The sequence below is a fragment of the Gallus gallus genome, chromosome 2 (genome assembly GCF_016699485.2).
Source record: "Gallus gallus isolate bGalGal1 chromosome 2, bGalGal1.mat.broiler.GRCg7b, whole genome shotgun sequence".
Classification (NCBI taxonomy): Eukaryota; Metazoa; Chordata; class Aves; order Galliformes; family Phasianidae; genus Gallus; species Gallus gallus.
In genome coordinates, this window is record NC_052533.1 from 126,847,204 (window position 1) to 126,868,666 (window position 21,463).

At 41.4% G+C, this 21,463-nt stretch overlaps 1 long non-coding RNA gene across 4 annotated transcripts; it reads right to left on the minus strand.

Annotated features, from left to right (window-relative positions):
• Positions 1-1,531: 1,531 nt before the first annotated feature.
• Positions 1,532-21,342, minus strand: LOC101749368. Of its 4 annotated transcripts, none has more exons than XR_006938543.1 (4): positions 19,049-21,342; positions 7,247-7,340; positions 6,326-6,519; positions 1,532-5,369 (listed from the first exon to the last, which is right to left on the minus strand). It is a non-coding gene; the product is annotated as an uncharacterized LOC101749368 (long non-coding RNA). The 4 variants fall into 4 exon arrangements; XR_003074006.3 differs by lacking the exon at positions 1,532-5,369 and having other exon boundaries at positions 6,035-6,519; positions 19,049-19,139; positions 21,186-21,342; XR_005857586.2 differs by lacking the exon at positions 1,532-5,369 and having other exon boundaries at positions 6,035-6,519; positions 19,049-20,367; positions 21,186-21,342.
• Positions 21,343-21,463: the final 121 nt, after the last annotated feature.

The following is a 21,463-nucleotide window of genomic DNA, read 5'->3' on the forward strand; positions in this document are numbered from 1 at the left end:
TGAATCATCCTGCAACATATCAGCTTAAGGCAACAAAGGAAAAATAGTCCATGGGAAGATGAAAATAAAATGCCTATTAAAATTGACTCTTTAGGAATATGTTGGTTTCATAGACAGAGACATGGCATGTCACACCATGGGCCATGAACTTACGAGTAGCTAGTAACATGGGATCAGATGGAGGAAATGAAGGCGACAAAAGGATGCGTCTCTTGAAGCAAAAAAATAATCATGGCAACACTTCATTCATGGGTAAGTAAAAGCTGGGTCTGGAAGGGGTTCATCAATGGACAAAATGTGAAATGATTTTACAGAGCTTTGAAGGCTGAGCATAATGTCTGCACTGAATGTGCAGGAGGTGCTGCTGTTTTTGCACAGAGGACCACCTGATGACACAATTTTTTCTTCCACAGAAAATGATTAAGTGCATTCTGTCAATTAACTTCTAACCTTCTCATAATAGACAGCAAAAGACTATTTTAATTAAGCACAGCAGTGAATTAAAGATGTATGCATTGAGTAAAATTGCTTTTTTCTTTTTACAGTTACAACAAGATCATCTGACTCCAATGATAATCAGCCAGTCCACAGGATCACCATTAGCTCAGTCCGTGAAACACCTGAACAAATGCCAAAGGAACTTGGATGTATTCCTCATTCTGCATTTTCTTTATTTTTTTCATTTAAACATCTGTTTTCCCATGTTGACATATGAGCTCATAACTTACAGAACAAAGACAGCCCAGGCCTTCATGCAATGGCATGCCTGTGTAGGTAGTGCTGGCCTTTCTAATGCTTTCGAGGTACCAGTTCTGCTCTTTAGAGTTGCCAAAATTTATTGCCACTATGTAAAGAATGAAAAGAGGCACTGAAAACTTCTTACACAGGGTATCACTTTGAGAACACAGTCAGAAGTTACAGCATAATGTAATGAGGGGTATTGGTTAAATACAACTTTTTAAGGAAAACATGACCACGATTACTTCATGAATAGCAATGCTATGACCACTATCACACATCACTTCTATTTAACTGCACAACACCATAGCATTTTCAAAACAAATGGAACACGTGCCCTATGCTGAAGCTCCTACATTTTAGGATCACAGTCCTGTAAAACATGCACTTTTTGCAGATCCTGGGGACCTCTTCAACACCCAATGGTAAGTGTCAAAGGATCAGGGCCTCAGCCCCCAACTTTCAGTCATGTGTCTTCCATGTGGAAAGCTATGAAAAGTGTAAGTACTTGCCGACTGAATAAGTGAATTTAGAAACAAGATTAAAGATAAAAAGTTAGGGATTACAAAATAGAGTACGAAGTGGAGTTGCTCTGGACTGTGCTGTGGTTTGTTCTTGTCCCACTGGTGTTGGTTTCTCTTTGTTTATGTTACTAACTCTGTGTACCAGAACAGTACTCCACCCCCATGCACATACCCTAAGTTTAAATGCAAGTAGATTCAATGTCAGGCACTGAAATATTTTAAAAGATTTAAAAGTTTGCAGTACTAAAGGTGGTTGTTTTTTTGGTTGGTTGGTTGGTTGGTTGGTTATCTTTGAAAACAGAGTTTACATAGAAACAAATATCTTCTTTTTATAGCTTTGTTCTCAGTTGCATAAGGAGAAGCTGGAGTATTGGGATCAAGAAAGTGAAGGGTAGAGAGGGACAGAAGGATGAAGCACGCAGGAGTTGGTGCCAGAGGATCCTGGAAATGGAAGAAAGCATGAGTGCCATCAGTAGATGAGGAAACAGTAGCAGTATGATTGTGCGGAGTTGTGGCCATCTAGACAACTCTATTAGTATGGAAACACTGAATACCAAATATAGTTCTCAATATTCCTCCTGCAATGTAAACAGAGCTGTGAGTGTCAGGAGCATGGAAGCTGACTCCAAAGGCCCAGGCAGGCTGTTTTCAGAGCCTGTAGGAGGGCACCACCTTCAGAGAGCTGGAATGTGAGGAAGGTCTTTTGGGTATTGGTGGCATCCATTGGCTGCATCCAAAATGGGGACCAGCATACATATTTTCAGTGGACTTCAGGTTCATCTGGTTTTCTTTGTGTCATGCTTCTTCAGGCACAATTTTATTTTTCTCTCCTCAGCTCATCTTAAGGGAGCCTATAATTCCCCACAAGGATTTCTGGAAGTGTCCGTTTCCATCATGTTTATTGTTGGAAGGTTAAAGATACTGCGTTACTTACTAGTGGTCCAGCCACTAATGGTAGACATAATTTTGAGTATTATCCACCTTATTAGCTATAGGAATGACCCCACATGTCTTTCCATTCTAGGAAGAGAATTCCAATGCCAGTTTTACCAGACTCTTGGACAAGCACAGATGGCAGGAGCGATGGATTCGTAGATCTACATTCAGCAGATGCAAAAGAACACAATTTGGGGCTATTTTTCTCACAGTGTGTTGTACTGAGGTAAAAACTGTGTGTTGTCTGTATAGCACAGGAATGGACAAGTGTTCCTGCTGCCTGGTTCGAGGGGCAGGCTGAGGAGGACAGGGAGTTATGATCCCTATGTTCCAGACAAATGGAATCCCCTGTAGAGTGACAGATGGTGCTTCAGCTTCTCCACTGCCTCAGCATCTGTGCAGCACATCTGGCCAGCTGCTGCTTAAAAGGACAAGGACACCTTCCTATCACACCTTCCAAATTTCTCTCAAACATTTTCTTGTACTGATTATCTTTGCTACTCAACAATGAATGAGGCTGGAGAGCTAAACCAGCACCCAACTGTTTGCATTTTCCAGTGCTGGTTTTCTGCTAAATTGGCCTCCTGATCCAGCTCCCTGTGAGTGGTCATGGACATTTCACTGCAGTTGGGATGAGCCTCTGCATCTCCAGGGTTGACCCCAGGCCACCAGGATATGCAGAAACCTTCAGCACTTCGGGACTGATGCTGGTTCTCCAAACTCTCACCCTACAAACAAACTGCTTCTCACCAGCACCTTTCTCCCAGACAATCTGACAGGATCAGAAAGGATTTCCCATCCGCAGTGTCAGGGATCTTCTGTGACAGGAATGCACAGCCTTGCTGGGATGAGTGGAGATGAAAGCCACCTCCATGAAGGCTCGGGACCTTCTGACTGATGCTTGTGTTCACCAAACAAGCATTTCCACACTATGATTAATTGTGTTGTCTCATCAATGAAGTAATGCTGCTGTTGTGTTCTGGTTCAGGGTTCTTCTGAAGAGCTTCTCTCTCCTCTGTGAGGGTGCTGGGAGGTCTTGTTGTATGCTCTTGCAGAAAGTGATGGCAGCACTTGGCCCCTAGCAGGAGCATCGGTCCAGATGTCTACATCTTCAGTCATATATATATGGAACCATAGAAACCTATGAAGCTGCTTTTAGCAGGCCCTGCAGAAATTCAACTAGATGCTGTCCCTGCCCTAAGAGACTTGCAGTCTAATCTGGGAGAAGATCAAATGGAAAAGGAAAAAGAAAAACATTAAATAATAACAGCAAATGTTTATATAGCTGCTTGCACAACACAGTAACTATAAGGAGCTACAGTCTTAAAGATTCAAACAAAATTAACTATTAAGAGGAAGCACTCTGTATTTGCACAGAGAATCCAGGGAAGATTTTGAGAAACCAAGATGATGACACAGTAGACGCAGACCTTCAAAGTTTTCAGGTACCTATCTCCCATGGGAGCTACCAGTGGAAGGGAATGTGGTTGTCTGATGATTGCAGTGCTTTGCAGTACGGCTGAGAAACTCAAGCCCAACTCTATGCAATCTCGGGTACTGCGACAAGAGTGCTCCCTCTCCTACTACATCCAACTGGATTCAGACTGCATTTTTCATACTTGTGCTAAATCACAACAGGGCTCAGACTGCCCTTTCTCCACCACTCCTTGCTCCTGTGTATACTCAATCTGGGAAATACTGTACATAAAGTTCCAGCAATGCGGGGATAGAGGAACTTTGTGCTTAGGAGATCTCACGCCTAAATCAAAAGTCCAGGACACAGCCAATTTCCAAGTTACTTTTAAAAATCAGATAGTGTAAGCAAATTTATGTAAAGTAATGCTGATTGTAATCCCACAGAGTAGAACTGCCAGCAGTGCTAAATCAGATTTAAACCTCAATAGTTCCTCTTTCTTACCGCTGTTTTCCTGCTTTATTCTTTCATGCCTCGGTCTGTATAGATGAACAGAGCAGGAATGATAAATGTGTTACATATAGCACTATTTATGCCACATCAGGCTTATACGTTTTCATTCTAGAAGAAAGAAAAACTACCTCTCCTAAGATCAAGAGGATTGTTGTTTTACTTTATGCATGAAAACATTCATGTTTCAGACAGCCAATGCCTACAGCAATGAAGAGGGAAGAAGGGAAGATAAGAAGGGGCTTAGGCATTCAAGCTTTATCTTTTTCCCTTCCTTTGTCTTTCTCTCCTTCCAGACACACAAAAAGTAAGGAGCACTCAACAATTAGCTCTTAACAAACCAGACCAAAACCCAAACAAATCTCCTAATCCTTATCAGAGAGATGACACAGCAACACAGTATGTATAGAAGAATGAAGAAAATATTTTGCAAGTATACTGGCTCCTGAGAAGGCATTTTATGACGGGTTGTCACTTGCTGCCAATTCTTCACAAAAATCATATTGCACAAGAAACTGTGTGATGCGAGAAGATCAACAATGTATCCCCTGCCACCTGAGTCCCCCATCTGACTGCACGTATAACCTAGAATAGAAAAGCTGTTTGTCTTCTTATCCATCTTTGAAGTCTAGCAGTTCAACGTTACATACTGAAGGCAGGCATTAATAAACACTTAATGTCATATGTCACACTGGCCTGAAAGTAGGACTTTGAAAAGTGTTAAATGTTATCCTGGAGATATTCATCCCTGCTAGTTACAAAGCAGGAGGAAACAGGACTTGCTCATGGCTTCAATTCTTAGCCTTTGGCATATATCTCAGAGGAAATACCTTTATTTCAAAAGCAAATTCTGAAACTCTTATTCTGATTAAATTGTCTTCAGCATAAACAGCTGCTGTGTCATTCAAGTTTATGCTGGATACTCAATGGAAAAGTCCTTCACAGTTGTTTGTGGTTATTTTCGGTGGATGAAATGGGTTCAACAGTAAGCATGGGTAGAACTTCTATCCACACAGTAGTAACAGCAATAGTAATAATATAAATAAAACATCATCTGCTATTATCTAGTTTTGCCAAGAAACTTCTTATCAGAATTAAGAATTTCCAGATCTGTTTATTTCTAGGTGTTCGTGGAGTACTTCAATATATATGTTAAACATCAGAGTAACATTTCTGTTCAGGAGTGATGATACTGCCTAGGAATTACCTCTATGCTTTCAGAAGTTGGTCATTCTCTGAAGAGAGTCCTGAAGACAAGATCAGAAACAATAATGAAGAAAACTTAAAATAAAAGGTTGGAATGAAATGGCCTCCTGGATGACCATGCAACAAGATCCAGACAGCAAAGAAAAAAAATCAAACCCTCAATCAAAAAAAATCATGATACTGTTATAGTTTCCTTAGCATAGCATGCCAAGGACCCCAAGCAAAAATAGTTCTGGTTTTCTCAGCTGAATGGCTCCTGAAAAAAAGTCTAGATGTACAGAAAGGAAATTGGATATAATTCCTGCAGAGGATGGGCTTTGATACCACAGCTCAGATATGGAAAATAATTCAAAGTGTACGAGAGAGGTCACAGAATTTTGACTGCAGATATCTAGCTATCTCCTACTATTTCTTTTGCCCTGTCTTTCTCCAGCTGGAATATTTCTCTTAAGCAATGGACAGGAAATAATACAATGAAACACGTTACTGAAATCAGAGTTCTCTGTCAGCTTCTTACACCATGAGGTGAACTTCATTGTAACTCCTCAGACTTTCTGGACTTAAATAAGGGAGAGAGGGAATTAATGAGTACAGTAGGAAGAATGACAGTAAAAATAGACTCACTTTCAAGAGTTACTGTGAAGTACATCAGGGTTTGAAATTTGCTATATATTGGCCAGGCTTGTATGAGTTGCCCCCGTTAAAAAAAACACCCAATTGAATTCTGGTCTGAAAGAATTCAGATCTTAATTTACATTGTCAGTAGCAATTCATGTGATTCAGTAACAGGAAATGTTTGTACTCAAATGCCATAAACAAGCCCTACTAAGAAAAGTTTGTTTTCAACAGCTAGATCGCTTATCTTTGCTTAGCATAAGTATTTTTTTCAAGAAATCATAAAGAGAAACATACATCTAGGAATTCTGCACTGCATAAAAACATAAATATGCCAGACTTTAACTGTGCTTTAATCAAGATCATTTTGAAATATACGTACATTAAAGATTTAGCTCCTGTTTTATTGGTGTTCCGGGTCCCACGGCTGACGTGCTGAGCAGGGTGTCGGGGTTGCATTGGATGAGCAGTATCTGCCATCTGCTGGAGGGACGTGTGCTAGCACTGATGAGGCTGGAATGATTTGGTCAGGTGGCCAAACACAGGAAAACTGAACTGATAGGACTCCGGAAGAACCTGAGAAAGTGAAACTTAATGTGACATAACAGAGACTTTCATATGTTATTTACCAGAGGGGAAATGAGTCACGAAGTAATCCAATGGAAGAGGACTGGAGATTTGGTTTAAGCCCTGACCATTGCTCTGTACAGGATCCCACACTGCTCTCATTTTAGCTCATAAACCCCACTAAAAACATGTTTGTGTTCACAGCATTTTGACAGAACAATCCTCCTCTATCCACTCTGCGGGTATTTGCCAGAAACAGTGTTAATAGCATGCAGCAATACTGCACATTCAAAGAGAAAAGGGCCTCAGTCTTCTCTACTTTTTTTTTTTTTTAATGTAAGTAAAAAAGTATGTAAGTTAAACCTGGTGATAAAACATTTTAAAAGGGAAACAAACCCAATGTTCCTGTAATGTTATTAATAATACAGATGGCTGCTGTTACACATATATATGTTGCATACAGATTGACTTTTGCAATAAATTTCTCTGAGATTTTCACAGAAAACTCTTATTTGGCTGTGCTTCATAATGCATTTGAAACTGTTCCAGTTAGAATTCATATGTCCATGATGCAAATGAATGGAGAGAAAGGTTAGAATCAATGCTGCCTTTGCTGCCCTTGGGTGAGCAGTGGTAAGCAGCCTGGTTAGTATGAGCGGATTGGAGTTGGGCTGCTTGGACTTCCACCCCACACTTCCCAACCCATGGCACTGCTATCTGTGGCATATACTTTTACCATGTATTAATTGTTCAGTCTGGAATTTTCCACGCTGGATATTTGCCTCAGGACACACTTCTGGAAAACTTCAGTATAAAGCTTTCAGCTGTTCCTGAAAACACAAATGAGAAGGAAAAAAAAAATGCATTGTTTTGACCACATTAAAATTTTTTGGTAGGCTTTCCTCTAAATAGCCGTAGTGCTCTCCTCCTTTTGTACAGGGACTTCCTGTTTGCAAGCTGGGTGGCCTGTTTATTGGAGATTAACTTCTTGCTACCCTCACAAAATTTGACGAAAATTTGGCCACACTATAAAACTTGGAGGCTGTGCATAACATATGTTTTCAGTAGAAGCCTCAGTTTTGAATTAAACTCTCCAGGACTCCATCCACTTGACAGGCTCCAGCCTCTGAGCGTACACGACTTCCCCCACGTTTCTGGCTCTAAACTTTGTTGTTGTTGGACAAAGTCTGGGCATGGGATCTGAAAGAAAGGATGTACTGTCAGCAGCCACAACACTGGGTCTTGGTGGTGATGGGAGAGAGGAAAGGGGAGCTGCTCAGGGCAGGAATGCCGTGGTATGGGTGGCATGGCATGTCATAGCATGGTAGCACAAGAAAGGAAATTTGGAAGAGGTTGCCAAAGTGCTGTGAGCAGTGAGATGGGACTACTCATAGCAGGGATTAAGAGGATCTTAAGATTGAACAAATTGGAAACAAGTTGGTAGGAAGGAATTGAGAAAGGGAGACGGGTTTAACGGGTAATCAGATACAGTCGAAACAGTGAAAAATGTCTAGGAAAAGACACACAAACAAGAAGCTGAGTTTGGATAAGAATCTAAAGGAGGAGATTGAAAATCATTGTGAACGAGGAAGCTGAGGAATAAAGACTAAACGAGGAGCTAGGAGAGGTAAAACAGAGATTAATACTGGCTAGAGAAATCTGTCAGACTGAGTATTCCCAGCTACCATTTATTTCAAGATTCCCTGAGCAATATGGGATGTATGTCTTGGTGGACTATATATGGTGACCAGGCTGAGTATCTATCTCTAAACCATGTGAATATGCATCATCTTTTCCTCCCATTTTACTGATCTGCTCTTATGGCACATTTACTGCTAATACAGTAAAAGAAACTTTGGTATTTGATGGCCAAAATGTGTTGTGAAGTAGTAGCTGCCATATTTCATTTCACTTCACTGTCTTTACCAATTCCCCCAGGAAAGTTGCCCATTCTCTCTTTCCTTCACAGAATGGGATGTATGACACAGTAACTCATCACCACAAAACACTGTAGAGATGCCTCTCTCCTTCTTACATGTTGTCTTAAAGATGAACCTCAAGTATTTTCATGCTTCTTCTGGTACGAAGAGAGCTGAAAAGAGTATTAAGAGTGTCAGCGCATCACGAACTGTGGGCTGGAGATGCTAAGATGTGCAAACAGACCTGTGGGCAGCTGGCAGCAAGCATCAGCAAGTGCAGATCCCACTGTGTCCATGGCCATGCAGGAGTTTTCCCGAGAGATGCAATCGCTTGAGTTCCCCATCAGTTTGCCCACCATTTTGAAGAGCACCACATTGGTCTCAGAGGTGCACTACTGATAGACAGTTCGTCATCCACTATTTTCAGATTTTCACAGTCATAAGATAGGAGTTATTACCCACTGAAGACCGTAGTGACAAAGCCAATTTCCACGTGAGCAAGTGAAAATACGAAATATGTATCAGAACAGGAGAAACTTAGTCATGTGCAAAGTACTGTGGTTTAGTGGATGTAGAGCACGTACTGACTTACTGCTCCCTGAAAAAGCGCACGTATAGTCTCCAACATCTTAAAAAAATGCCTGTTTTATAACTAGTTAAAAAAGAAAAAGGACTCAGATATTTAAAATATTTCATGTATAGCGGGGGTATAATTTTTATAGAGCCTTCCTGAAGCTTCCACAACTGATCTTCAGTCTCTTTGGCCTGGATTTAGAACAAATATGAAAGAACAGCCCACGTTATTCAATGACAGACAAGGAAGTCTTTTAAACTAAGTGGGTGATGTGTGTACTTAAAGGCTTCCATTGCTCTCTGGTGGCAAAGGTTCCCAGGCACCAAACCTTTCCTGAGTGGTCAAAACCCGAGTTTTTTCACACACACCGCCCCCCTACATTCTAAACTATTCCCTTTCATCTTTTTTTTTCAATCTGCCCTTGCCTGTTCCTGCCGGGTTCATGTGAGTGCAAAGAGAATTCTGTGGTGTTGCTGCTTAGTGCCCAGAAATAGCGGTGCTGTGCAATGGTTCCTCCGTCTTACATGCTGCAGCTAATTAATGTCAGGAGGAACAAAATCAGAAAGAGAAAAACCCTGACGTGTTCAAAATATTTTCCTTCTTTCTTTTTTAAGGATCAAAAATTGATTTCACTCTCCCGGGCTGGTGTCAGGAAGACATAACCCAAACTATGCAAATATACTTCAAATGTGAGGAGTTGTATTTTTATTTCCCACATACAACATTGCTCCCTCCCCCTCTCAGCTGGCAGCGTTGAGACCAAGCTTAAAAAAAAAGGCTTTTGAGACTCACTTGGAACTTGCTCCTGCCTCTCCGTAGCCCAGTTTCTTGATGTTTGAGCATCAATTCACAGGCACATGCCAACACAAAGCACCATGTTGAGCTCAATGGGATCATTTGTGACACTTCTCATCATGACATGATTTCATGGTTTTGGCAAGCTCTCCATTAAGGACTGTTTAAATTCCGTGTTATCTGAGTAATTTGTCTTTAATTCCTTCCACTTGCTATCATAAGACCAAATTTCCAAAGCTGCTGAGGTGCTGAAGTTGAGAGAGGAATTTAAAAGGCACAAGGGCATGGTGACCATTTCTGAAAGAAACCATCAAGAACCCGGGTGAGAGGATTGGCTGCAGTGCACAGGGCTCCAACTTTCTGCTTACTGTGTCTGTGACCTTGGATGCCACGATCAAGGATCCTTTTTGCTGAATAAAAAACTGGCTGAGGGGTTGGGCACAGAGAGTGGTGGTGAATGGAGATAAATCCAATTGGTTACTGGTCACTAGTGGTGTTCCCCAGTGGGTCAGTACTGGAGGTTTAATATCTTTATTAAATCCTCGATTAATATCTTTTTGATGATTTGGATGTGGAAATTGAGTGCACCCTCAGTAAATTTGCAGATGACACCAATTCAGGGAGAGGTGTCAATATTCTCGAGGGTAGAAAACCCTTCAGAGGATCGGGACAGATTGGATCACTGGGCTGAGGCCAATGGGATGAAGTTCAACAAGATCACGTACTAGGTCCTGCACTTTGTCCACAACACCCCCAGGCAAGCTACAGGCTTTGGACAGAATGGCTGGTAATCTGTGTGGAGGAAAAGGATCTGTGGGTGTTGGTTGGCACTCAGCCAAACATGAGCCAGTTGTGTGCCCAAGTGGCCAAGAAGGCCAATGGCATCTTGGCTTGTATCAGAAATAGAGTACACAGTACATCTGAGTGGGTTCCCACGTTGGTAACTCACTGCACCATACAAATAATAAGCAGGTGAAGAACTTGGACAATCCAGGGATCCCCCAAGCAGTCATATTTCTGTCTATTTTGTTCCCTTTGCACTTCTGCACCCTCTGAAGGCATAAATGTAGTCTGAGTTTTTCCACTGACTTCTGGCTGAGAATGTTACTTTAAGGCCTGGAGTACTTTCCACTGGACACCATGGTCAAAAGCTTTCCAAGTGACATTCATCATTCATCAGTGCTGTATAAAGATGTTGACATTCTCACAGCAGACAAAATCAAATGGATGCAATCTTGGAAACCCCGTTTTCAAATGCTTTACTGCAGCACATTAACAACCACATACAGTTGCTCCCAGTCTGTGGCAAAATGCCATATAACTAATTACGATACCAGATAATGCAAGGAAATAAGCCATTTTTAGAGTCATCGTTACTACTAATGAAGCTTTCACTCTCCCCTATACCCCAGTGGATTGCAAGTTGTTGCTGTGGCTGAGGATAATGAAGGGAGCTCAGGGACCAGATGAAAGGGTTGTTTTTTGTTTTGGTTTGGTTTGTTTCTTTATCACCCCAGACTATTTCCTGACACTGTAAGTCTGATTATTCTTGCTTGTCCAAATCTACCCTTCTCCAGCACCACAGCATCTTCTCCTCTTTTCTGAGAATTAAATACTCTAGTTCTCACCTTCAGAAGAAGACAGTTCCAAGAGCTCATTTGATTTCTGCAGTATTTTTTTTTTCAGGCTCACACAGACAACCCAACCAGGCTGGAAATGTGCCAAGTGCTTCTTAGCAGCCAAGACAGATATGAGATCTCTAAGGAAGAGCCAAAGACAGAGTACACCAAGTCAAATGTTCTTTCTTTATCTCAGGATGTTGTTCTTTGCTAACATATGGAGCAGATGGAGCCGCTTTTATGCTTTTCCCAGCCAGACTGATCCATTCAGGTTTTAAAATAGTTAAAAAAAGCAACAATGCAATGATGTCCCACAGTGCATCATGAACAGGACTCCAGCATACCAGATCCTATAAACAAGTGGTAAAGATACATCAAAAAAGGTATTGTTTTGCCCTGAAGAATTTGCACTGCAACTCAGACAGGATAAAAGCAACATGCAATATATACATGCAGTAACTGGAGTAAAGGCCAACAGATGTTTTAGCTATATCATATTTTAGTTCTTGTTTCTTGTTATCGTATATACTACACTGAGATGTGTTTAATGAAGAAAAAAGATTAGAGTTCCATGGGCTATGGAATTAGTAAAGAGCAAGAGTGGAGGCATAACAGAATGAAAAACAGGGCAGGATGGAGGGGAACAAAATGGAATAGAGGAAGGTAAGTCCCCGAGTGGACAGATGAGGTTGTGGAAAAGACAGCAGAAAGATGTCCAAAATGTTGAGGAAAACACCCACACTCAGTGAGGAGCACCAAGAATGTCATTTGTGCCCTGCTGAATAAATGAACCACCGATTGGCCTTTTAAAAAGTCTCTGCATTACTGTTCAAGTGCTACTGCAAGACATGCAGTATTTTAGAAGGATTTATCCCAGAGAACGTTGAGAAAAAAATGCTCACCATAAAAGCAAATAGTTTAAGTGACTATCCAGACATCAGCATTAGGAATTGCATGTAACTGTTAGAGGCACTTTGGCATCTGCATAACTGCATCACCTTGGATTTTAATAGGAGTCCATTGTCTTGTAAAGATTTTTAAGCATCTGTTATTTCTTCCCTAATGCACACAGACTGCTGATATCCTGAGAATATTTTCTTATTATTGCTCAGTATAATTCCCCAAAGAATATCCCACACTTCATGAGAGGATTTGAGAGTATAATTTTAATGTAGGAAATAGAATGTCTATTTTCGACACAGTAAAAATGGGGCAGCAATTGTTGAATGCTCTCCATGAATGACATGTAATAAAACTAAGTATCATAAGAGCTAGTCTTTAGACTAGGCAGCTGAGTATTTTGTATAATTTCAAAGCGACTTAAAAATAAAATGGAAGAAAAGAAGACAAGGACATGTAGGAGTTTCTTAAAGTCAGAAGCAATAGGCGTTGCAGGTAGAAAGCTAAGAAGCTGTTCAGAAATTTGGTGTACAGTCTGCAGCATCTTTGTCATATCAGTTCATTATCATGGGTATGCTTTGAAAAATATCTAGAATTAAACATCTGTGACTTGTTACATTTTCCTTTTTTTTTTTTTTTTATTGAAATGGTTAGGCCTATTCACCTTTTGGGAGCTATAAAATGCTTCTTAAAGTTCAGCATACAGCAGAATCAATTAATAGTGAATTGATAAAAATAGAACTAAAGGAAAGTGTTCATGAATTTGAGTCAAACTGCTGACCAGCAGTTTTAACAAGAAGACAGACTGGAAAATCTATACAGGCTGAAACAATTCAAATTCTTTGCAATAAAGCAAAATATTCAGGAATGCCAAAAGCTTTAAAGTATGAATTTTTCTTTCAAAAGAACATTTTCTCATTTTAAAAATAGCCTAAGCTAAAATGAAAACAAGACTAAGAAAAAGAGGTAGCTCTAAATGAAACAGGAAAAAAGTCACGTTTCACATTTTGGCCAACATGGATTTTTTTGTCACTGTCCCCTCTGTTCTGGTTCAATCCAAAATACCTATTAATTCCCAGCCTTCCCTTTATTTACACTGATGATTATTTACTGATTTGCAGGCTCTGTAAGTCTGTTTTCTTGGTATAAAATTCACTATTTTATCAGTATTTTACCAATACCTAGAAGACTAGAGGGAACGATACAGAAGGAGGTTGGTTTTGGTTAGAAGAGATGTCTAAGGATGAATTAATCACTGACTTCGGTTAACTAAAGAAGAGTTGTGGAGAAGACAGAGCCCAGTGCTTATCAAATGTGCACATTAGAAAGACAAGAAGCAATGGCAGCAAGCTGCATCACGGGAAATTCAATTGGGATACGACGATAACATTTTCACAAGTCTGGCCCAGGCCTGGAATCTGAAACCAGAGAACTCAAAAAATCTCCATTCCTGGAGATTTTCAGAATTGATTGGATGAAGCTGAGAAACCTGATCAAACTTCATAGTTGATCCTGTTTCGAGTGAGGAATGGAAATAGATGGGCCCCTCCAAGCTTTATTTACTGTGTAATTTTAAATATGTGTGTTTTGCATAATAGTGCTCTGGTTTAGATCAATACCACACATGGAACCCTTAAGTAATGAACATGATTCACAAAAAATACTGGTCTGGAAGTTAATGCATGAAACCCCATAGAAATCTAGATGGCCTCTTTCATGCTCTGCTTCGGACTTTCACGTTGAACTTGGCCAACGTTGAGGAGGAAATTTTCAAAAGCAAACACTTCTGTGTTACACATTTTGGACAGACAGATAAATAAAAAGAGTAAATGTGAATAATTTACTCTGAACATTCACGGTCCTTAACTGTTAGCTTGCATTCAGGCTTTGTTTTGGACCACTGTAACTAACTTTCCAACCAGAAGAACTTGCTGTAGGTTGTGACCTGCTCTATGTCGCCCTGCTTCGGTAGGTGGGTTGGGCCGGATGATGTTTGCAGGTCCCTTCCAGCCTCTACCACTCTGTGATTCCATAAAAATGCAGGCAGTGCGCTCAGAGCAGTTTACTGCAAGCACTGTTTTTTAAGGTTTGGCTTCCTCTAAGCTATCATCTTCACAATCCAAACATATTCATAGAACCTTAAGGCGCACAGCAAAGCATACAAGTGCACCCCGCAATTTTGTTCTACATAAACTCAATCTGGTAAGCTGCAATACAGCTCCCACACGGTTTTAGAGAGTTTGACCTAAAAATAATAATAATTTTTAAAAATAGCAGTTATGTCTTAGTGTCACAGGCATGTCACATGGTATCCAAATAAAAGCTGGATACATGATCATACTGACAGTATGGACACAGGAGATTTGGGCAGCGTGACTGCAGCCAGCCCTGGGGTCATTTTACTGAGCTCTACAGACAAAACCTTCTGGGTGATCTTTCAGAGAATCAGTCCTCAGGGAATTTTAAATGAAGCTGAGTTTTCCAGTAAGGCCTCTGCATAGGAATAATTTCAGTCTGAAGTAGATTTTATGATTAGGTAGATTTTTTTTCTTTAATTTTCTAAAAAGTCTAATTGGTATGGAAATTCTCACATTAAGAATAGCTAAGAATGCCAAATCAAGTATCCAAAAGTTGGGAAATGCCAGACTTAGCACTGACAGTGCAGATTGAATCCACATATGCTCCATGTATTATTCATAGCTTCATGACTGATTGTTTTTTTTTTCTTCCCCCGAGGGACTATACAGCTTCCCTCTGCTAGAAAAGGCACTGAAAAATCACGACATTCTATCTCAGACAAGGGTTTTCTTGGTTCCCAAGAATACAGCTGCCTTCTCAGGTCTTCTCTGTGGTAATCTTAGACCAAAGCCAAGGGTGCTCAGGCATCACATCAACCTGCTATATAGGACATTGATTCAAAAGCAGATCCGGTTTCCTATGGGAACCCCAGCTACAGTACATTAAACTAAAATGGAGACATTTCCCTTAGTGACTGTCATTTCCTTGAATGGCAGTTTCCTGGTTACATTTGGTATTTTTGAATATTCCCAGTGACTTCTCAGTCAGAATTGCAAAAACTGACCCATGTGTATGAATCCTTCTTTGTTTTCTGGCTCAAAGCCATGCCTATAACATCATTATTTAGCGTAGAACCCAGAGAAACAACTAAAAGAGCTTGAGAAGGTCTGAGCGCTGATGTCCCTGCTGCTTCTGTTACTGGCTGGCTCAGGTACTGACAGCACTGGAGAGTCAGCAATGCAGATTGTAGTGCAATAGGGTAATTGCACAAATGAGCCTGCATGCTTTGATTCTGCAATTGCATTGCTAATAAATGAAGCACATGGTTTCAAGCCAACTCAGTTCCATCTGTATGAGCAGCAACCACTTCTTGATTGAAATGCTCTATTAGGAAAACTGCCTTGCCTACAAAATGAAGCTGTGAAAACTCTCCAAAGACAAATATTAGAAGACCTGTTACAAGGGATATTTAATGTTCACTTGAAAAAATACAGAAAACAATTTTGTATAACCACAGACACGAGTTAATGGGCCTATAATTTCGTGTTTGCTTTGTGTTAATTTGAACTTTTTTTCACAGCTGGGTAGCAAGTCTTTGCATATTTATTTTTCTCAGTGCTTAATGCTGATAGAAATATGAATGTGAACAGTCTGCCAAAGTGTTTTTCACCTCCCAAGACGTTCATGAGCTCTACCAGTCATAACAATTTAGTTTTGATGGCTAAACACTATTTATGTCAAAGGTGTAATGAGAAGATTCTTATACTTCATGCAGGGAATAAAGGTTATGATTTTTGTCAGAATGTTTCTATATTTGCATAATATGGTTATGCAGAAGAACATGAGCTATCATGAAAAGTAATGTAAAATTAATAAATACTTTTAAGAAGACAGTATTCCTTAGCAGTAAATTTTAATGTTAGATTCTGCGTCAGCCCTAAAAGATGAACATGTCGATAGGAAAAATAAATGAGTTGAATTTCCAAGGTAAGAGTGAGGTATGGAATACTCATCCTTTAATTGAAACGCCTACTTACCTTACTTAGATGGGAAAGAAATCTTTTCTGAGGTGCTGCAGTAAGGAAACTGAAACTGTCCCCAGCCTTACTGAAATCGTTCACTACTGTGAGAACAGAGGTCACTGAGTTAGACCAAGTCACCCAATCACAGCCCAGATGAACAAAACCTCAGGGCACAAGTATTTTTTTACATTTCATTTAACGTTTTTTTTTCACAGCCTACACCTTCTTTCAACAGCTGCTTTCAAGACTCTCTTCAAATTGAGCCCTATGTTTTGTCTCTCAACCCTAAATCTACATGTTGGTGGAGACCCAGCCTAAAATACCCCAGCTATGGCCCAGACTAATATGTCCTTATGTGAGAATTCTGTTTGCATGCCTCTTTCCCATGACAGACCTTTTCCTGTCTCACTCCCTGCCCTCTCTCTTTCCAAACACAAACTCTCACTCTAAACTTGTGCTACAGCTGAAACTTAGCACAATACCTCCAGGCTTTGTCCAGAGGAACGTGGTCTCAGGCATTAATTTTATCTGCACACCACTTCTTCCCTTTGCAGACTCTTTTGAAATCCATTCCAACTAGAGCTTTATACCTCTAACCTTAACCTAAATCGTAATCTATGTGTTGAATGAGACTTAGCCCCACATATCCTAGCCGTAGCCTGGATAAGCATGTCCTCACGTCAACCAAGGCTCAGCATAAGATCCCAGCCATGGCTCAGGTCAAAAAGATCTCAGAGAAGAACACCTCTGATACCCTCCTCTTCACCTTGGCAGATCATTTCCAGACAATTACTGCTGGAAGTCTCCGCATCTCTTCTAACTCTTACCTCAAACCTAGGTATCAGCTAGGTACCCACAACCCAACAACCACAGACAGAGACTATGTCTTCAGCAAACAATTCTTTTGTTCCCTGCTGTCCTTTGCCCTTTCCAATCCCACTACAAACAGAGCTTTAGATGTTCTCCTTTCTCCCAGCCCTAAACATGACCGGGTCCCTAACAATAAGAAATGAGGCTTAGCCCAAGGCCCCTAACCATCACCCATGCGAGAAACTTCCCAAAGAGCAACACTTTTTGCAGCCCCTTTCCTGGTCCATTCCAGAGATCAAAACTTTGTCTGTTCTCTGTCTCTAAGCTTAACTATAGCCTGAGCTCTAACACCCAACATCAACTGAGATGGCCGAGGACTCCAAGTTATAGTCAACATGATCAAGAACTCAGAAAAAAATTCCTATGGCAACTCTTTTTCAGCTCTAGACTCTGACCCCTTAAAACTCTTCGTATGAATGTAAAGGATGCGTTGAGCATTTGCTTCAAACTCCAAGCTAGCATCCAGATGAAAAACATCTCAGAGAAGCATTATTTTTGCAGTGTACCCCTTACTCCGTAACACCAGCATTAACCCTAACACTAGTCATCAGCTGAGCCTTCCCCAGCATGCCCAATCACAGCCCAGATGTAAAAGGCCTCAGGGAATAATTCTTTCTGTGGACTACCCTTTTTTGCCCACTCTTTGTAGCCCCATCCTAAGCACGCATATAGATGTAATGGCCTTACTGTTCCTAACCCAAACTTTAACCCTAACCTTCAGCCTGGGCTGTGCCTTAGCCCAAAGCACCCAGCTGTGACCCAGATGAGTAATTTCTCTGGGTAGAACTCTGTATGGAGGCTGCCCAGCCCTTTTATGGTTATTGGTTAACACTGCCAAAGATAATGGTTGTTGGATTGGAGAACTTTTCCTTACTTCAGGATAGAGAAATCCTTAGGATTTTCCATGCATTGGGCACAGTACGCTACAGGGTGCAGTAGTTTTTCTACATACCACATCAAAGAGCAGGTACCAAGATTTAAATATTTTTGCACATCTTCTGTGATCTCCTCCATAAAACCTTTCTGCTAGATTAAATTTTCTTATAGCCTATTTCCTTTTATGCTTAGAGCCATAGAAAGGCATTATGTAGGCGATGTCTAGTAACAGTTGTGGTAAAACAGGGAACATTACAGGCAGAAGAGAGATTACAATAAATAAATAAATAAATAACAAGATTAAGTTTTATCTTTATTCTTTCTGGTTTTGTCATTATATTCCCTCTTGTAATGTAATGTGTCGCTCAATGTTCTGCTCTGATTCTTTGAAGAATGATATGAGAAATGTTTTATATTTAGCACTGCCGGAAAGAATCCTTGGGGTAGGTTTGGTCAAATCCACTAAGAGATCTTTAAGATTAATAATAATCTGCTGTTAATATAGAAATTAGTATGAAATAGAACTTTGGTTTCACTTCTTTGTTGTATATAAGCAGAGCAGTATGTGGATTTCTGCCACTTTTAATGTCACCAAAATTTCCTTCAAAATATTTCAGTCTGCTACAAATGTCGTATCTACCTGCTAATGTATCACGTTAGTTCAGAATAAAAAGACTGATAGCTTTAGAGTATTCTGTTTCATCATCCCAAGCAAACTGAAACAGGTTATGTACGTAGGGAGTCTGCTATCTGTTCTACGCCAACCTAAGGCTGCACTGCTATTCACGGTGCTGCCACTCGGTGGTGCCACGGGGCCGCATTTAAAAAACTTAGCTGGTCTTCATCACCTGTACTTTGAAGGTTCTTGCAGGGTTTTCCTGCCTACGTAAAGTGAAAATGAACAAAATCTACATCATACGATTCGTGCTTTTAAAATCACTGTACCTGAATGACGGTCTGATTTTTGGTGGTCCTGTGTGGAGCCAGAAGCTGGAGTCAATGCTTCTTACAGGTCTCTTTCACCTTCAGACAAATCCTATGATTCAATGTTTGTTATTCCGTCACCCCATGTTATGTAGGGCAACGTCAGAAACAAACTACTTACATAATATGAATTTATTTGGCAAGTTAGGGTGGCTGAGTTGTGCAACAGCCTGTATCATAACAGCTAATACTTTCCAAAACAAGTGCATAGTCTATGCTGAAGCATAAAAGCATGGAAAGAAGCATAAAAGCAGAGAAAACAAAGTATAATGGCTTTTAATTAATCTTCTAGAAGTATATAAATGTCTATTAGTAAAACAGTTGCTACCACTCCTTTCATTTCAAACTGTACTCCATTAGAAAACCAGCACTTGATTGCCAGTTTAAGGGTGACATTGTAAAAAACAAAAACCCTGAACTTAAGAGCACTTTAAGAGTGCTTTGCTAAAAACTAAGGAAGTTAAAATTATATAAATATTTGTGTGTGAAAAATATATTGACCTTACAAACAAAATTATCAGCATACAAAACCAGTATAATCTATCATTCTGCTGTTTAAGCAAATTTTATTACATTTTGTATTTCAAGTATCCCATTAAATTTTCATTGCAGAATGGATATTTTTCTACCAGACTTCAAGAGGCCAATACTCTTTGTAAGCAAAGTAGCAAATAGAAAAGATGGGGCACACCATTATTTTCCAGCAGTGCCCACTGCAGAAGGCCAAGATGTAGCTCCTCATGAAGCCAACCATGCCAGCTCCTAGGGCTGACATCCATAATCCTGCAGTATAGATCAGTGTCTATCTAAAGAAAGAATTTTCATAGAATCATAGAATGGTTTGGGTTGGAACGGACCTTTAAGAACACCTAGTTCCAACGCCCCGCTATAGGCAGGGACACCTCCCACTAGACCAGGTTGCTCACAGCCCCACCCAGCCTGGCCTTGAATGCTTCCAGGGAGGGGACATTCACAGCCTCACTGGGCAACCTGTTCCAGTGTCTCACCACCCTCACAGTATAGAAGTTCTTCCTTACATCTAGTCTAAAACCACCCTCTTCCAGTTTAAAGCAATTTCCCCTCATCCTGTTTCTACCTGCCCTTATAAAAAGTCCCTCCCCAGCTTTCCTGTAGGACCCCCTTCAGGTACTGGAAGGCCACTATAAGGTCTTCTTGGAGCCTTCTCCAGGCTGAAGAGCCCCCAGCTCTCCCAGCCTCTCCTCATAGGGGAGGTGCTCCAGAGCCCCTGCAGGAACCTTGGACACTGTGAGACCAGATTTCTGAAAAAAAGACACACATTGGGGGTCACATTTTTAGAGTCCACCTTCAACGTGCATGAAAAAACACATTTGGGGAGTTCCTTACAACACAAAAACCTCCCATTGCCATGCATTCAGTCGTACTTACATAAAGCTCAACATTTAATTCCATCTATTAAGCCAGTTATGGGCGTTGAGCTCTTAGGAAATATGGCTCTTTGAAATCTTCTGTGTTGTCATATTACCTTGCTGGAATTTTTCAAAACAACATCAATTTTTTGGTGACATCTTTGAAAACGTTTTCTGCACTAGAGAAGGCCTATTGGAAGGCTGCAGTGCAAGCCTGATATGAAGCAGCATCCACCTGCCCGTCCCATAGAATCACAGAAACACACAACTGAAGGGCTGGACGGGACCTGTAGAGATCATCTAGTCCAACCCTCCTGCAAAGCAGGCTCCCTAGACCACGTTGCACAGGTAGGTGCCCAGGTGGGTCTTGAGTGTCTCCAGAGAAGGAGACTCCACAACCTCTCTGGGCAGCCGATCTCCATGGCGCTGAGGTTGCGCCGTGGCTGCTTTGGCGCTCTCCATTCGCCACTGGGACCTGTCCTTACGTGCTGATGTGCACACAGCACATGGGATATGCTGAGCTCTGAGCCAGGGGTGCTCCCCCGGGGCTGGTGACTCAACCTCGGGAGCTGTAGGCCCCTGGGGCCTTCTCTGGCCTGACAGGCCCAGGAAGGTTATCCTGTTTGGAGACGAAAGAACAAAACCCTGTACGATCTACAGGCCGAGAACAAGGATTGGTGAAAGCACACGCAAACCAGCGTTCCGCGTACCGCGACACCCGAGAGGTGGCGCAGACGAAGCGAATTAAAGGCGGCTCACGACGGGGGGAAGCAGCCCCGCCGCTCGCTGGGCAGGAAGGTCACGGCTCCCTCCCTCCGGCTGCCACGTCGAGATCGCCCGCCGCCCCGCAACGCCCCCACCGCGGGCAGGGCAGGGCAGGGCAGGGCAGGGCAGGGCGGGGACAGGAGGAGGGCGGCTGCTGAGGGGCGGGGATGGCGGCGGCACGCTGCGGCAGGCGCCCGGCGGGGCGGTGACGTTGGCGCAGGCC